General features: G+C 37.7%; 1 protein-coding gene across 1 annotated transcript in view; it reads left to right on the forward strand.

The window, feature by feature from the left end:
* The first annotated feature begins 3,114 nt into the window (after nt 1-3,114).
* ATP7 (copper-transporting ATPase 1) overlaps nt 3,115-17,500 on the forward strand; it is a 91,234-nt gene continuing 76,848 nt past the window's right edge. The window contains exon 1 of the mRNA XM_068379273.1: nt 3,115-3,257. The gene's annotated coding sequence lies outside the window, so the exon portion shown is untranslated. The remainder of the gene's footprint in view (nt 3,258-17,500) is intronic.

A 17,500-nucleotide genomic window follows, 5' to 3' on the forward strand; every position in this document is an offset into this window, starting at 1 on the left:
TAACAGCTGGAATAAAACTTCTAGAGTACTGCGTAGTATTGAGTCTTATGGTGGAGAAGGCCTGGTCAGTAGAGATCTAGATCTAATTATCACAAGAGTTTGAAAATTAAATGTAAGTTTAGCAATGCTTGTGGAAGAGATTGTTGTGGATATAAATAGGGAGGGTAAGATGCTGGAAATGACAAGACACCGAGAGTTGACGAGGTTAAAAGGTAATTGCTTAGGTATGGTGAAGATAAAGTGACTGAGTAGGTATTCAGGGTTTACAATGGATGCCTCATCATCGGCATCGTCTCCTCCTACGCCTATTGACGCAAAGGGCCTCTGTGTGGGAAGGTTTGGAAGGGACCGGTAAGAAGAATTAATCCACTGCATGAGAACACAAGTGGTAGAGGTGATCGTATTGATATTATTATTATTACTACTATTATTACTACTATTATTATTATTATTATTATTATTATTAGTAGTAGTAGTAGTAGTAGTAGTAGTAGTAGTAGTAGCTAGGCTATAACCCTAGTTGGAAAAGCAGGATGTTATAAGCAAAAGGGCTCCAACAGAGAAAATTAACCCAATGAGGAAAGGAAACAAAGAAATAAATAATTTACAAGAGAAGTAATAAACAATTGAAATAAGATATTTTAAGATCAGTAACAACATTCAATTAGATCTTCGATATGTAAACAATAAAAACTTAAAAAAAAAAAAAAAAAAAAAAAAAAAAACAAGAGGAAGAGAAATAAGATAGAACAGCGTGCAAAAATGTACCCTCAAGCAAGAGAACTTTAATCCAAGACAGTAGAAGACCATCTTACAGAAGCTATGTCACTACCCAAGACTAGAGAACAATGGTTTGATTTTGGAGTGTCCTTTTCCTAGAAGAGTTACTTACCATAGCCAAAGAGTCTCTTCTACCCTTACCAAGAGGAAAGTAGATATGATGCTACTTTTTATACTAGGGAATGTATATGATTTGATTTTCATTGAGAAATTAAGACAGAAAACAGACGATAGGGGAAGAACACTATTGGCTCAGTTAAAGATGAAGGCTAGTGAATCAAGTGGTTCTTATAAAAACAGTTGTGTATAAAAATCATACGCAAAAAACTGTAAATTTCATAAATTGATATAGAAAAGCTTAAGATAGAATCGACAGAGCGGCAATGTGGTTGTATTGTGTGAGACTATTTGGCAAAGATGATAGGCTGTTGTGAACAATATATTTTTATAAGAGTAGAAAAAACGTGTGTATGAGACAATGATGGTCGTTCAACTTCGAGGATGGATTGGTGTAGGAGGTAAGAGAAAGGACAGGTGATGGGATACAAAAATTAGTTGGAATGGGATCGGAGTGGTTGATGGTTACAGATGGTATTAGCTGACAAGAGAAACTGTAAGACCTGGATGAGAAAAGGTTAGAATGAACACAAGAAAAGAACTTTGAGAGTAAATCTGAACAAAAGTAAGGACATGATGATTCATGGAAACTAGGTTGTAAAGGTGTAAAAGTTTGAAGGCCGCTCATGAATGGCAAAGGCAACGGACAGTGGCATTGCCTTATCAAACAGGATAATGCCTTAGAGATTCAACATATATACATATGATCTGTGCCCAAGCCCCCTTTCCACTCAAGCTGGGACCAAGGAGGGCCATTCAATGGCTGCTGATGATTCAGCAGATAAATCTATTGGCTCCCCAAACCCATCATCCTTAGCTCACAAGGATGGTCAGGTTGCATTGATCAAAGGAACTAATGAGTTTGACTAAAACTTCAATCCCAGCCTGGAGATCACCAGTCAGCAACGTTACCACACAGACAACCACATAGAAACACACACACACACACACACACACACACACACACACACATATATATATATATATATATATATATATATATATATATATATATACACACAACATTTTCCTTGAGAATTGTATTTTCAATGTTTCCCTGATTAATCTGTATTCACACGAGTCTATTCTCTCTCTCTCTCTCTCTCTCTCCTCTCTCTCTCTCTCTCTCTCTCTCTCTCTCTCTCTCTCTCTCTCTCTCTCTCTCTCTCTCCTGTTTCACCCAATATTTACAAATATTGGTGATACTACACCTGTTTCTCATATTTTTCCTCGCCTCTAATGCCATTTCCCTACGTTCTTCACGTCTCTATAACTACGTATTTCTTGGACCAACTTTTTTACTTTTCTCATTATACTCTATATTCATTTCTTTTCTTTGTGTACCATTCTCCCAGATACTTATGTTTATTAACTAAATTCACTCTCCTGTTCTTACTACGTATGTGGAGGTATCTATATTCCTACTTTTTTTTTTTTTTAATAATCGTAGCAATGCACAACTTTCCAAAAGTATTTTCAGTATATCGATATGGAATTTCTATTAAGATAAATTAAAGAGGAAGAACAAGAAATTTAAACTGCTTACTTTTTATCATTTTAATCTCGTAATTGTTTGATAATAAGAAAAAATGCATTTATTATAAAATAAAATACTCCAAAATTGTTCATGATTAATTCTAAGGCGAACATATTCATATTCTAAGGAAATTTTGTTTACGAACATACTAAACAAATTAGTCTAGTATATTCGCAAAAGAATATTTCTTATAATTTAAATATGCATGCCATAGAATTAATCATTAGCAGTTTTGGAGCATTTTTTTTTAAATACATGCATTATTTACTATCAAACAATTATAAAAAAAGATTTCAATAAAATTGGCTTTAAGACAAATATATGACAATGCTTGTGCATCAGTGTATTTTTCAGAGCCAGAACAAACACATTAAAACTAAATAGTATGAATAAACACAAGGAGGGAGGTGTTAACTGTAATTTTTGTGGAAATATGGAAGAATATTTGAACTCATTTTTTCCTTTTGCCAGAAATATAGAAAAGAAAGAAATGAATAAGTATTATTTAGCTACAACAACGATACAAAGAAAACTTGAAAAATAGTAGAAACCTTTCTATCAAGTGAAATAATTAAAAAAAAAATCAGATTTATACCAGATGTGGAGGAAAAGACAAAATAAAAACTAAAATACGTCACAAGATCACAAGAGGCGCCGTTGCAAAGACTACACGGATAATGACCCTGAACCTGATACTCAACTAGGTCATTTGTTGACGCTTAATGACAGTAGAAAAGAGTAGTTTAAGTAGTGAATTGCCCCATCGAAACCTCTAGTGATTGACGGTATATAAGGTTTCCTGATCTATGAAATGAGATATTGTGTAAGTATTCTCCTTTTGATTGATTGCTTAGTGTTATTTGTTTTTATTTTAGTACAATACCAATTTAATTGAGCAACGTAGCAAGAATACTACCATAGCTTTCTTTGCCAAATTGGGGTTTCCTATTCTCAAATGTACAACCTCCTGATTAAAATACGGGGACATTTCTTAGGCTAGGACTGATAAAATATGGTAAATTTGTAGATCAGTGGACTTGAATGGATAAATCATAACACTAATACCGTCTAAATATACAACAATACGTATCCTATATTCATAACCTCTTGGTATTTTTTTGGTTGAATCACTTTTGGTAAATATTTACCCGGTAATTTTTCGGGGGCCTTTGTATATCAGCGGCCATTTCCTCCTGTGTGGATTAATAATGGACATCAACTGACCTAAACTTTCCCCCCTAATCAAACCTACAAGTCGTGTCCTTACCTACTTACCTAACGGGGTGGGGGCTAATGCCCTCCTGTGACCCCCCTTACACTGCCGTATTCTAAGTTACCCGTAATTAAACGTACAGGTGGCCGCTATCATACATTCACTCCAGGAAGGGGAAAATTAGCAATATGTAAAGGGTAATAACAGCAGACACCCACATAACTAGAAGACTTACAGAGAAAATGGATTATCATACAAAAATAACAGTGAAATAACACCTACGAAGTGACAGGCCGAGACGACACTTTCGAGCACCATCTCTCATAGCTTGATTTAGAAAAGTTGCCTTCAGAGAAGGCTGCGACTGTGTCTAGCCTAAAATCTTTTAACGGGCTCCAATGACAAGCATCATGATTTGCCGCTTCTCAAATGGTCTCTGCTCCGCTGCAGCATGCTCGTAAATAAACATCATCTCGTTGCTGCTCACTCCTGGGAAGTGGTACATGAATGTGCTGTGCATGGTAGCCCTGTTGGTCATTAAAGGTATCATATTTAACTATAATCTGTTTTATTATTATTAAGCTGACTTAGGATGCCAGATTGTCTTGGCTTGGTATTTTTACCAAAGTAAGTACAGTACTCAAGATATTCTTAACCACCGAGTACAGTCAGCGCTCGCTTTTCGCGATTTTGCTTGTTCGCAGATTTATTCTTTGAAATTTCGCTTGTTCGCAGATATATTCTTTGCAATTTTGCTCGTTCGCAGATTCATTCTTCGCAATTTAACTTGTTCGCAGATTCATTCTTCGCAATTTAACTTGTTCGCAGATTCCTTCTTCGCAAGTTTGCTTGTTCGCAGATTCATTCTTCGCAATTTTACTTGTTCGCAGATTCATTCTTCTAAATTTTGCTTTTTCACGGATTCATTCTTTGTGATTTCACACGTTCGCAGATTCATTCTCCACGATTTCACATGTTCCCAGATTCATTCTTCAAGATTTCACTTGTTTGCGACTCTGAGAACTGTACAACCAATTAAGTAAAATATCACATGTCCTACTTTTGGGTCACGATAAGCATTCTCAGGGCCCGATAATTTCAAACCTGCCGCTCTCCTTTGTACCTGGCATCCTTCGCGCAATTTCTCGCCCCACGTAGCACAACATCCCATCTCACACTCACTCGGCCTCAGTCGTGTATTCATCTCCCTTTTTGAGCAGAATCACGTTTTGATGTAAAAAGGTGATGTATTGTATAGTATGTACTCCTGTGCAGTGTATATATTTACCAGGTAATGTGCTGTATATGTGTGATTCCCTACAGTACCGAGTTTCATCGTACTTCACGACTGCATAGAACTTCGTACGAAAATGATTAGTGGTCTTAGTATAAAATGTGTAAATTTTAACTATCATTGTATACATATTGTACAGTAGATCATTACAGTAATGTATATTATTGTTTATTAACTGTACTGTACAGTACTCTACAATACAGTATGTAAATGTAAGCTATGTGTACTGTGAGTTGTTAAATGATGCAAGCCCTGCTGTATACAGGGAACACTTACAGTACAGTACAAGTGTTTTCTTAGCCAATTAAGTTGTACTGTAGTGATAGTACTGTACATATATTTCAGTACTATACACTATAGTATCAGGGAGTGTTATATTAGATAACAACAACAGTGTTTTGTTATAAGTGTCCCGATGGCTAGGGTTACTGTACATACTTACTGTACCATAGCCTTACCATGTACAGTACTTAGTACTTGTGTGCACATGTACTATACACTTCCTGAAATGTTTTAATTCATTAATGCAATATTTCTATTGTGATATAAATGAAGTACTGTAAAACAATATTAGCAGTACTTAGTGCGTTAGTCGACTGCTCGTAGGCAATGGGTAGCAAAGTGTTAGGTTAAGAGTTAACCCACCCTAGGGCAGAAAGTTTTCGCCGCCGATTTTCGTTTTTCGTGCCTGCTATGTTATTTAACCACCGCGAAGAGCGAGACCTGACTGTATAGGTTATGGGGCTCAAACTAGTTTGTTCCTACGCGAATACAAAGCTTCGTCATTTATATGGGTATAATCTGTTGCTGTTTTGCTAAAACCAAAATTAAAGAAGTCCTGTGGGTCTGGCAAAATTGTATGGTTACCATATATTCCTATTTGCACCGATTAGACGCATTGGAGCCTATGGCTCAATCCTCAATTTACTCTTGGTCATGGACGTATACACGTCTGCTACTCGACTGCTGTCCACACTGCTTTTGTGCTTTTTCTTTCAGTGTTTGTGATTATGAATGCTTCTCAAGTGTGTATGAGGACCTGTCCCGGCCTTGAAGGTCGTCCTTGCGGTACCCTTATGAGTAAGGTGGAAATAGTTCATCATTGTTTGTGTCCAGGGTGTCGTGGTAAGAGATGCTCATTGAACTTGCCTTGTGAAATCTGTCGGGAGTGGTCGTCCTCCCAAGGAGGAAATCTACGACATTCGTCGCAAGATGAAAGCTAAGAAGAATCGATCCGCTTTTACTTCTTCTTCCAAAGAGGACAAAAAGCTGAAGCCTTTTCTTCCGAGTCCTGATTTTTCCTTGTCCAATCCTTCGATATCGGAGTTCCCAGAGGCTCCAATAATAAAGGATGGCTGCCATATGTTTCAGAACGAGTTTGTTGCTGTATTATCTCCCATGATACTCAGTAAAATAGATACTCATAGTGATTATGATCCTTTGGCTTTGGCACTTAATCAGCCAGAGCTGATTTCTGTGCAGGAACCATTAATCTCATCAGATTTTGTGAACCGTAAAATCCTCATCCCCACCGAGTGTGCTAAACTCAGGAGACCATTTATTTAATTCAGATGCAGGAAAACATGATTTCTTCTCCATATTGCAGAAGGTTTCTTCAGTTAAATTGGATTGCCTCCTAAACATATGCCAACATGGTTATTGGAGCATTCAGCAAATGGGCATCATGTGTCTCCAAATATGCCTCTTATGACTCTGGAAGAGTTGTATTATTCGCCGTTATGGTCCCATAGCGACTTGAGCCTTCTATAACACTAAAAGGCCCTAAAGGTAAGTTCTGTCCTAAGAAGGAAGCAGCTAACTTTTCTCCTAGAAAAATACTGGCTTCTCCGCATGTCTCATGAGGAACCACCGTATTATTTTCCTCTAAAAGCGCAGCAAATCTCTCCCTGCGTCCGCAGATGCATAAACAACCCTTGTGTTTGCTTCCTCAAACGGGTTCAGAAAAGCACTCGCTAAGTATGGTGCAAAATAGAATCGTGCCCCCCCACAAGCAAGCACTCCCCAGCAAGCACACCAGCTAAACGCCCCATCCCCAGCAAGCACACCAGCTAAACGCCCCACTAACAATAAGCGCCCACAGGCAGAATACACATCTGCCATTTCACAAATGATAACAACACTATATGGAGTGTATAAAATAAACTTCCCATCATCTAGGTCAATGTATCCTGTTACCGGGACATCCAGAGACGAGAGTACGAAATCTAAATCTAAATCAATTCCTAAAATAGTTAAAGATTTTTCAAGGTTGAAGATGAGACTGCTGCTCCAGTATGAAAGGAAAAGGGGTACAGAACTGTGTCCACCATTTCCTTGCATCAGCCCCCTCTGCTTATTGGGAGCAGCCATTCCTTAAGTGACAGAGTACCGATTCTCCACCTTATTACTCTGCTCATCAAGACAGATATGCCTGATCGAGATTAACACCACTGCATTTGGTGTCGTAGAGGGAGACTTAAGCCTTCTCTTCCATTCCCATCCAATTATGAACAAGGTTTCCAATTAGTGATAACAGATATTACAGCCATTCTTTCCACTTAGCTCGTACACAGTTTTCAGGAGCGAGCTTAGAGAAGGATATCAAAGAGAGTCTAAAGACCTTCAGGTCTTTAGACCTAATGGAATTGACCTCTCCTCCTCGTGGGATCTCGGCTTTGATCAGAAGTTTAGCATTATTGCTTACTTAGGGAACTCAGACCCATGCCTTGAATTGGGTTAAAGGTTCCAAAGTACCTAAAGTTAGCACCCTACGAATCACATTACAAGGCAACAGAGACCTAACACTGAAGACAGTGTTCCTCTTAGCTCTAGCATCATCAAAGAGATTGAGTGAACTGCGTGATCTATCTCATCACACTCCAGGGGTGTAAAGATGTCATTTTCATATGTACCAGAATTCATAGCTAAGACCCAAAGTCTATTTATTAATGATATATAATTGATTTGACTTCTTTACAATTTCACTAATCAAGGAGTAACTGATGATCTGGACAGTTTGTTACTTTGTCCTGTAAGGGTAGTGTGCCTTTATTTAAAAAGGACTTCACCTTTTTGTTCTAACATCTCTAACTTGTTTTTAAAGTACAGATTAAAACATGAAGGGAGTAACTAAGAATACCATTTCTTTCTGGTTACAAGAGATAATTATGAGAGCATACAAATCTATGGGAGAAGTGTCTAATGAGTTCCCACCCAAGGCTCATGACGTACATGGTTTTGCTGCAACCTTAGCTTTCCGCAAAAACCACTCCGTGGTACAAGTTCAATGCTAGTGTCAGAAAAGACAGGCCACCTTCACTGTCCATTACATAAATCATTGTGCCCATTCTCATTAGGTTTGGTGGTGGCTACTCAGCAGATAATTTGAAGCCTATGCCCCTGCAGGACAGTTAGCAATATTTCATGTCATCAGTTATTTTTAGCATAATTATGGTATGAGAGTAGAATTGATGGGTGCCTTCCTTCCTCAGTTCGGATCCTCCCTTCCTTGGAAGTACCTACTCTGATGACCACTTGTGTAGATAAGAATACCACTGTGACATTATATTTATGATGTACAGTTGACTTTTAATACTTACATCTAATTCAATTGAGGCTAACATGATCTTGTCTCATACGAGCCAGTAATGATACAGTAGTCTATATTTTACTTTTGAGTCAAGGGTCCAACAGACACCATAATATTGTTACCTGAGGACTTTGTCCCATCTGCGGAAGACAAGTATATAAATGCATTTTTCTTAGCTATTCAAACCTGATTCATTTATTCATATTTCCCACCTTAACTAAGACTAAAGTGAGAACTTGGGCGCAGGCTCCAGCGTGCCTACTCAGTGCGCCTCCCGGCTAGTATAGTTGTATTATGTTGGCCTAGCATTCCCACGGTAGTAGATCGATCCCTGCCTTGGACCGTGAATTTAAGCTGTTTACTGGGAAGGCCACTACTGTAGTTGGGCATAACAGTGGTGGTTTGGGTTTGCCCAGCTGACTCTCTGGTGAACACGATTCTGTTGAAACTAGAATTGAAACAAGACACCTTTAACCATTAGGTGGGAACAGAGGGCAACCATACAATTTTGCCAAACCCAGAGAACTTCTTTAATTTTGGTCCTAGTAAACATCAAGCGTATACCCATATAAATGATTCAGTTTTGTATATCTAGGAAAAATACATTTTACTTTAGAAATTTGTATTTTTAGTAGGGATATATTCAATTATGTTTGTAATAATCGATTTATGAATATTGTACTACATTACAGTAAAGTAAAATCTCACTACTTTATGAGAAACTTATGTTGTTAAAGAACAGTTTCACTGAGCTCTAAAATCAGCTGCCATTTGTAATATTATTCAAGTGACCAATCAGCTCCTTTATTGATGTGTGATTTATTTTTAGCCAATCATGTACACTATATACAACAACAACAACCATTTCTAGTCCTCAGACATGTCAATTCATGTCTGGAGTTTGGCCAGTTTTCATCACCACGCTGGCCAGTGCAGATTGGTGATGGTGGGAGATTTTTGTCTGATTGCTCATAGCAAACCAACCTAGTATATATGGTCCTTATTAGTACTTCTTTGCTGATCAGGGGGATATATCATTAGCCGTTACTAGTCCACTGCAGAACAAAGGCCTCATACATGTAATGCCACTTGCGTCTGTTTATGGCCTTTCTTTAAGAGTCCACACGTGCAAACTTTCTTAATTAATCTATGATCTTTTCTTCCCTTCCCTTGTCTCTTTTGCATTTGCAATATATATATATATATATATATATATATATATATATATATATATATATATATATATATTTGTGTGTGTGTGTAAATTATGATTAACGTACATATAACCTATAAACTATAAAACGACACTTCGGTCAATCTCCTCAACAGATAAGCTTTTGCGCCAATTTTGAACTTTTGAAAAATTTTCACGATTCAATTACTTGATCGGGAATATCATTCTACCATTTAGTCACAGTTGGTGTAAAATTCTAGAATACTGTGTTGCATCGAGTCTTGGAAAAGAAAATCTAAGACTGGTTAGAATTAACTACTTACTGGGTCCCCTGTACTTAATGGTGTTTCTGTACGGATCTGAATACAAAATATGGACAGAAGAGAAATCTTTTATTGCGAGCTAATTAAATGACTGTGCCAAATGTTAATATTCAGATCAGGGATTGGGAATTTAAAATGCTTTCGAAGTTTTTGGAAACAATTGCCTCGTGATTCAGGTGGTCAAAATAGCACTAAAGTCAAGACCTATACGAACCTCCTGACCTCAAAGACAATCAAGGGATTTTTGTTGTTGTGGCCTTATTAATAACTTCTCTGCCTGGTGTATGCCAGACGGGGGTTCGAGTCTCCCTCAGACTCGTTAGTTCCTTTGGTGTCTGCAATCTGACCATCCCTGTGAGCTAAGGTTGTGGAGTTTGGGGCAGTAGCCATTTCCTGGCCCTGTCTGGTCCTAGCTTGGGTGGAGATGGGCCTTGGTGCTGATCATTTAATATATGGTCAGTGTCAAGGGCATTGTCTGCTTGCTAGGGCAATGTCACTGTTCCTTGCCTCTGCCATTCATAAGTGGCCTTTAAACCTTTAAATGGCACGCAGACTCGGAGGAGCACTTATGGAATTTAAACTGCGAACAAAGGATTTAAGGATTATTTTCGGTATATTCATTCAGACGTTTTACCAACAAGTGTTCAAAAAAAGTTGATAAACTAAGGGAGTTATAGAAATTGGTTGGTAATATAGCATGACTGGAGCGACCACTATATTTCCCAATCTAGAACATAGAATGTTACCCCAAAATCCTTTTATGCCATCGGCCAAATTGGCTAAATATTACTGTTTCATTTGAGGAGGTATTTTCGAATTTCCACGCGATTACCTTGTTATCTTGAGTGCATGTGACGAATTCGGTTTTTACGTTTCTAATCTTGTTTACGTTATTGACTGACGAATCTTTTCTGTCTTTTATTCCTATTTATCTTTACCGTTTACCACGTCAAGTAGTAGTAGTAGTAGTAGTAGTAGTAGTAGTAGTAGTAGTAGTAGCTGAATGTATAAAATCAATCACATTATGGCACTTTTCCACTGATGGACATATTCTATAACATTTGCATATAAAAACAGCTGTTTAGATTATTGTTAGATAAGTGGCCACATTTTAGGTAATAAATGAGATAATTTAGATCAGATGTTTAAAGCGCATTAATGTATTCTAGGAATTCAAGGTTGGCCAGTGCACCAGCCACCCGTTGAGATACTACCACTAGAGAGTTATGGGGTCCCTTGACTGACCAGCAGTACTTCATTGGATCCTTCTCTCTGTTTACGATTCACTTTCCCTTTGCCTACACATACACCGAATAGTCTGGCCTATTCTTTACAGATTCTCTTCTATCCTCATACACCTGACAACTCTGAGATTACCAAACAATTCTTCTTCATCCAAGGGGTTAACTACTGCACTGTAATTGTTCAGTGGCCACTTTCCTCTTGGTAATGGTAGAAGAGAAACTTTAGTAATGATAAGCAGCTCTTCTAGGCGAAGGACTCTCCAAAATCAAACCATTGGTCTATTGTCTTGGGTAGTGCCATGCCCTCTGTACTATGGTCTTCCACCTTCTTGGGTTAGAGTTCTCTTGCTTGAGGGTGCACTGGGCTATTTTCCCTGTTGGGGCCCCTGGGCTTATAGCATCCTGCTTCTCCAACTAGGGTTGTAGCTTAGCAAGTAATAATAATGATAATAAATTTTGCCTAATCTATTACTCTTGAGGTCTACCAAATCTACCCCCCCCCCTCCTTTTCGTTAGAAGTTTTAGTAACATTATTTTCCCCATTATTTATTTAGGATATCCTTACTGGTCTCACCAGGCACCCGTATACAGTATATTCACATACAATATGCTACCTTTATCATCTATCTATCTTGATCACGCCTACCACAGTCCTGCGTAGAGTTCTCTTGGTTGAGGGTACACTCCGGCACTCTATTCTATCTTATTTTTTTCCCGCGTGTTTTTTTGAAGTTTTTTTCTTTATAGTTTATATATGAAAGATTTCTTTTAGTGTTGTTACTGTTGTTAAAGTATTTTTTTAAATTGTCCATTACTTCTCTTTTAGTTTATTTATTTCCTCGTTTCCTTTCCTCAATCAGCTATTTTCCGTGTTGGAGCCTTGGGCTTATCGTATCCTGCTTTTCCAACTAGGTTTGTAGCTTTGCAAGTAATAATAATAATAATAATAATAATAATAATAATAATAATAATAATAATAATACAGGAATATGTCTTGCTAAAATCTGAACTGCAATTATAAATTAAAAGAATAATGTCGATGAAATAAAAGAAGTAAATTTATTCACAATCTCTCTCTCTCTCTCTCTCTCTCTCTCTCTCTCTCTCTCTCTCTCTCTCTCTCTCTCTAAATGGTTGCAAATCGAGTTTACCAATCTTTAGATTGTGTTATTGATCCAAGTCATGATCATCTACCAAACAGGGAATGGAAGACATAGCGTTTAAATCTTGTTTAAATAGAGAGTGAAAAAAAGACTTTTAAATACAGTAGTTTAAACTTGTTTTCCAGAACGAAAACAGGCGTGTTATTTAAAACCCTATACTGTAGTTGCTCTAGTTCAAATTTTCTTCTTTATTCGTATCTTGTTTATATATTCTCCTCAAATGTACATTTAGGCCTATTATTGATGTTTTAGTATGCCTCTCTTTATCCTCTTAATTTATTATTAATTTCTTAGTATTTAAAGTTTTGAGGGCCGCTCATGAATGACAGAGACAAGGGACAGTGACATTGCCCCCTATCAAACAGGAGAAGGCCCTCGAGCCTGACCATAGATGATCAGCGTCCAAGCCCCCTCTCCAACCAAGCTAGGACCAAGTTGGCCCAGGCAATGGCTGATGATGACTCAGCAGGTAGACCTATGAGCTCCTCCTAATCCCCCATTCATATCTCACAATTATGGTGAGGTTGCAGCGACCAAAGGAACTAACTAGTTTGAGCGGGACTCGAACCCCAGTCAGGAGATCACCAGGCAAGGACGTTACCAACATTCCACCACAATAATCCATACCATATACACAGATTCCTCTCATTATCCTCTTTTTATTTTTTTTTTATTTTTATCTGGCAGCTTTCTCCACCAGTTTCCTCATTTTCCGAAGTTAAACTGTAGGCCTACAAAGCATTCAAACTAGGCAATTGGACCATGTTTTTTTTTTTTTTTCACCCACACTTACAATACGTTTGACGAGATCTGTACCACACTTGTTTTCGGGAGTCGCTTGAAGATTGCGAAATTTGAGAAGTCTTACAACTCAAAACAGTCTGTTCATTGTTAGTAAATTGTTTTTGAATATAGTGAAAAATCAGATTACCTATTTGGTAACATCCCTGACTGGTGATCACCAGACTGGGGTTCGAGCACCGCTCAAATTCTTTAGTTCTTTTAGTGCCTGCAACCTTCCCATCCTTGTGAGCTATGTGGAGCCTATAGGTCTATTTGCTGAGTCAGCAGCCATTGCCAGGCCCTCCTTGGTCCTAGCTTGGATGGAGAGGGGACTTAAGCGGTGATCATTGTCCTGCTTGTTAGGGTAATGTCAATATCCCTTGCTTCTGCCATTCATAAGTGGCCCTTAAACCTTTAAACTTGAAAAAATGATGAAATCTTAGTGTTTTTGTCAACAACAACAAAATATTAAAGATAAAATCTATTGATTAAAAATTTTAGGCAAAAATAGCAAAATTTAAAAAAGTAATTTGTATCTGATAACGTTATCTGTTAAACACCAATGACCTCAGAACTTTCGGTACATCCGCCAATTTATGAGGTAACCATCAGCATTTAAACGCGAATCAGTACAAGGCAAACGTGTCAAAGTAGGACATTGAAAGTGTTTATAACAGCACTCGTCTGCTTACTTTCTCTTTCTCAAGATCCCAAAATTTCCTACTCCCGAAAATAGTCTCTCTCTCTCTCTCTCTCTCTCTCTCTCTCTCTCTCTCTCTCTCTCTCTCTCTCTCTCTCTCAGTAAACAGCTTAACCTTGATGGTCCCATGTGATTGCTAGGCGAACTTCAGTCAATCAATCGTATTTTCTCCTCAATATCGTTGGAAATGGCTCCCTCTTACAATCTCTCTTCTTTGTCCGTTTATATCTTCTAAATTTGATAGTATATTGTGCTCAATCAGTCAGTGACGCATATGAATGATCAACACACACACACACAATGGTGGATACCTTCTCTCTGCTTACGGTTCACTTTCCCCTGCCTACACATACACGAATAGTCTGGCCTATTCTTTACAAATTCTCCTCTGTCTTCATACACCTGACAACACTGAGATTACCAAACAATCCTTCTTCACCCAAGAGGTTAATTACTACACTGTAGTTGTTCTGTGGCTACTTTCCTCTTGGTAAGGGTAGAAGAGAGACTTTAGCTATGGTAAGCAGCTCTTCTAGGAGAAGGACACTCCTAAATGAAAACATTGTTCTCTAGTGTTGGGTAGTGCCATAGCCCTCTGTACCATGGTCTTCCACTGTCTTGGGTTAGAATTCTCTTGCTTGAGGGTACACTCGTGCACACTATCCTATCTTATTTCTCTTCCCCTTGTTTTGCGAGTCCTAAATTAAGGATCACATAGATATCATCATGGCAGGTGTCGACGGTGGGGTATTTCTTCTTCTCTTGACTGAGAATAAGATTGCTTCATCGTCATTCAAATCCAGGCTTAAACAACTTTTGGAGTTCTTTGCATGAAATATATTGAAAAGGGAATAACATCACGAAGAATCATATCCTTCAAACGAACAATGTTGCGTATAACAATCGCGGCTCCAAAAGATCAGTATGTCATTAAAAGTTCAGCCGCTTCAATCATGACAGACAGGATTTTGGGAAAGAGGCTGATTTAATGTTTCAGGTAATAATGGAGATATACAGTTCCGTATTATGTAAGGTGTTGGTATGGTCGACTGATCAAATCTGTATATAGGCCTATGGACTTGAGCAAACCTGTATATAGGCCTATGGACTTGAGCAAACCTGTATATAGGCCTATGGACTTGAGCAAAACTGTATATAGGCTTATAGATTTGAGTAAACCTGTATATATGCCTATGGATTTTAGGAACAAGGCTAACAGATACGGACCTACAGTTGGAAGCAGGTAACAATAAAAAAAAAAAAAAAAAAAACATTGCATAACGAAATGATGGGTTTCCATTTTTAAGGTTTCCCAAAGAATTATTTATTTATAGGTGCTCTGTGGTAACGTCCCTAACTGGTGATCGCCACACTGCGGTTCGAGTCACGCTCGAACTCGTTAGTTCCTTTGGTCGCTGCAACATCACCATGTTTGTGGGCTAAGGATAGGTGTAGAGTTTGGAGGTGCCTATAGGTCTATTTGCTGAGTCATCAGCAGCCATTGTCTGGCCATCCTTATTCCTAGCTTGGGTGGAGATGGCATTGTCCTGCTTGATAGGGCATTGTTACTGTTCCTTGCCTCTGCCATTCACGAGCGGCCTTTAAACCTCTAAGCCTCTAAACGTGTATAGAGTGAACAAGGTAATGCATTTGTCTAGTTCAGTCGAACGTAGAAAAGTTTAAAGAAAGATAAACTAAATAATGGATTAATCCGAAGAAAAGTAGGTCATACAATAGGAAAACGACACGGAAGATGTGAGATTTAATTTTTTATTAATTTTATTCAGCAATTTATTTATACTCCTCCAGTTTCGTCAACTTTTCCTTGAGCGATTGGTCGATCAGGGTAGCCCTAAGCACGGATTCGAACGTGGTAAGAACGCCCTGACCAATATCTACTGAAACTTGCAACAAACCTTAGCCCTCTGGTTCCCGTGACAATGTGAACTATTGAGGCCCTGAAAGCCAGCAACGTTGATCTTATTTTATTAAGTGAATGAATTTTTTAGTTATCTATATTTAATCTTATGAAATTGCCATCAGTAGTAACTTCAAACCCCACAATTAGGGGAGGGGGTATTTCACCCAACAACCCCCCCCCCCCCACTCCACCTTTCTAATTACCTCATATGCAACGTATGTCTTCGCATTGTTTACAAACATTTGGTCACCAGGAGGGTTAATTGGGTTCGAAACCCATAGTATTTATTCAACAGTTACCACAATTTCGTTTACAGATGCAATTTGCTTTCCAGCGCAAGGTCGTGCAAATCAAACAGCCCTAATTTAAACACTGACAAAGACTCTTCGGTCTCAATATGACCCAATAACTTTAAAGGGACATATTAGGTCTGTCTCTTCTTCAATTGCATAGAAAATGGGTTATTGAGAAAGGCTTTTATGATTTTCAGTGATCAATCTATTCTGAAGTGTTTTAAATTATTTCATGCTACCTTGCTTCGAGTATTATTCTCCTATTTGGTCTTTGGTTATTGTTGTTATTATTATTACTAGCCAAGCTACAACCCTAGTTGGAAAAGGAAGATGCTATAAGCCCAAGGGCTCCAATAGGGAAAAATAGTCCTGTGAGGAAAGGAAATAAGGAGATAAATAAATGATGAGAACAAGATAATAATAAATCATTCTAAAACAGTAACAACATCAAAACAGATATGTCCTATATAAACTATTAACAACGTCATAAACAGATATGTCATATATAAACTATAAAAAGACTCATGTCAGCCTGGTCAACATAAATACAGGTTGGACAGGAACGTATAGTCTATTAAATTTCTTATTCCTGATCTATATATTAATCTCTGGCACCTTCGTTCAAATTAGTTCTTTATACAGTTTGCATAAGATTTTTCATAATTCTGACTATCCTTTGCACTCAGATCTTCCCAGACTGTACCAGCCTGTACGTAGTACTACGTATGCAATTAATACGAACTGGTATGCCTTCTCCATCATAAGGCTTAATACAACACAGTATTTTATAAGTTTTATTCCTGCTGTGGCCAGATTGTGGAATGTTCTTCTTAATCAGGCAGTTGAGTTGGTGTAACTTCAGAAATTGAAATTTGCAGCGAATGTTTTAATGTTGAACAGACTGACATAAGACTGTTCATAGTTTATATATGACAGATCTATTATAAAGTTTTTACTGATCTAAAGATATTTTGTATCAAGTATTCATTACTTCTTATGTAGTTTATCTATTTCCTCATTTCCTTTCCTCACTGGGCTATTTTTTCCCTGTTGGAGCCCTTGGGCTTATAACATCCTGGTTTTCCAGTGTCTTGTGTTAGAGTTCTCTTGCTTCAGAGTACACTCGTGCACACTATTCTTATTTCTGTTCCTCTTGTTTTGTTAAATTTTTTTTTTATAATTCATACAGGAGATATTTATTTTGATGTTACTGTTCTTAAAATATTTTCTTTTTTCTTTTTTCCTTTCTTCACTAGGCTATTTTCCCTGTTGGAGCCCTAGGCTTGTAGCATCTTGCTTTTCCAACTAGGGTTGTAGCTTATCTAGTAATAATAATAATAATAATAATAATAATAATAATAATAATAAT

This window comes from Palaemon carinicauda, chromosome 8 (assembly GCF_036898095.1).
Source record: "Palaemon carinicauda isolate YSFRI2023 chromosome 8, ASM3689809v2, whole genome shotgun sequence".
Classification (NCBI taxonomy): Eukaryota; Metazoa; Arthropoda; class Malacostraca; order Decapoda; family Palaemonidae; genus Palaemon; species Palaemon carinicauda.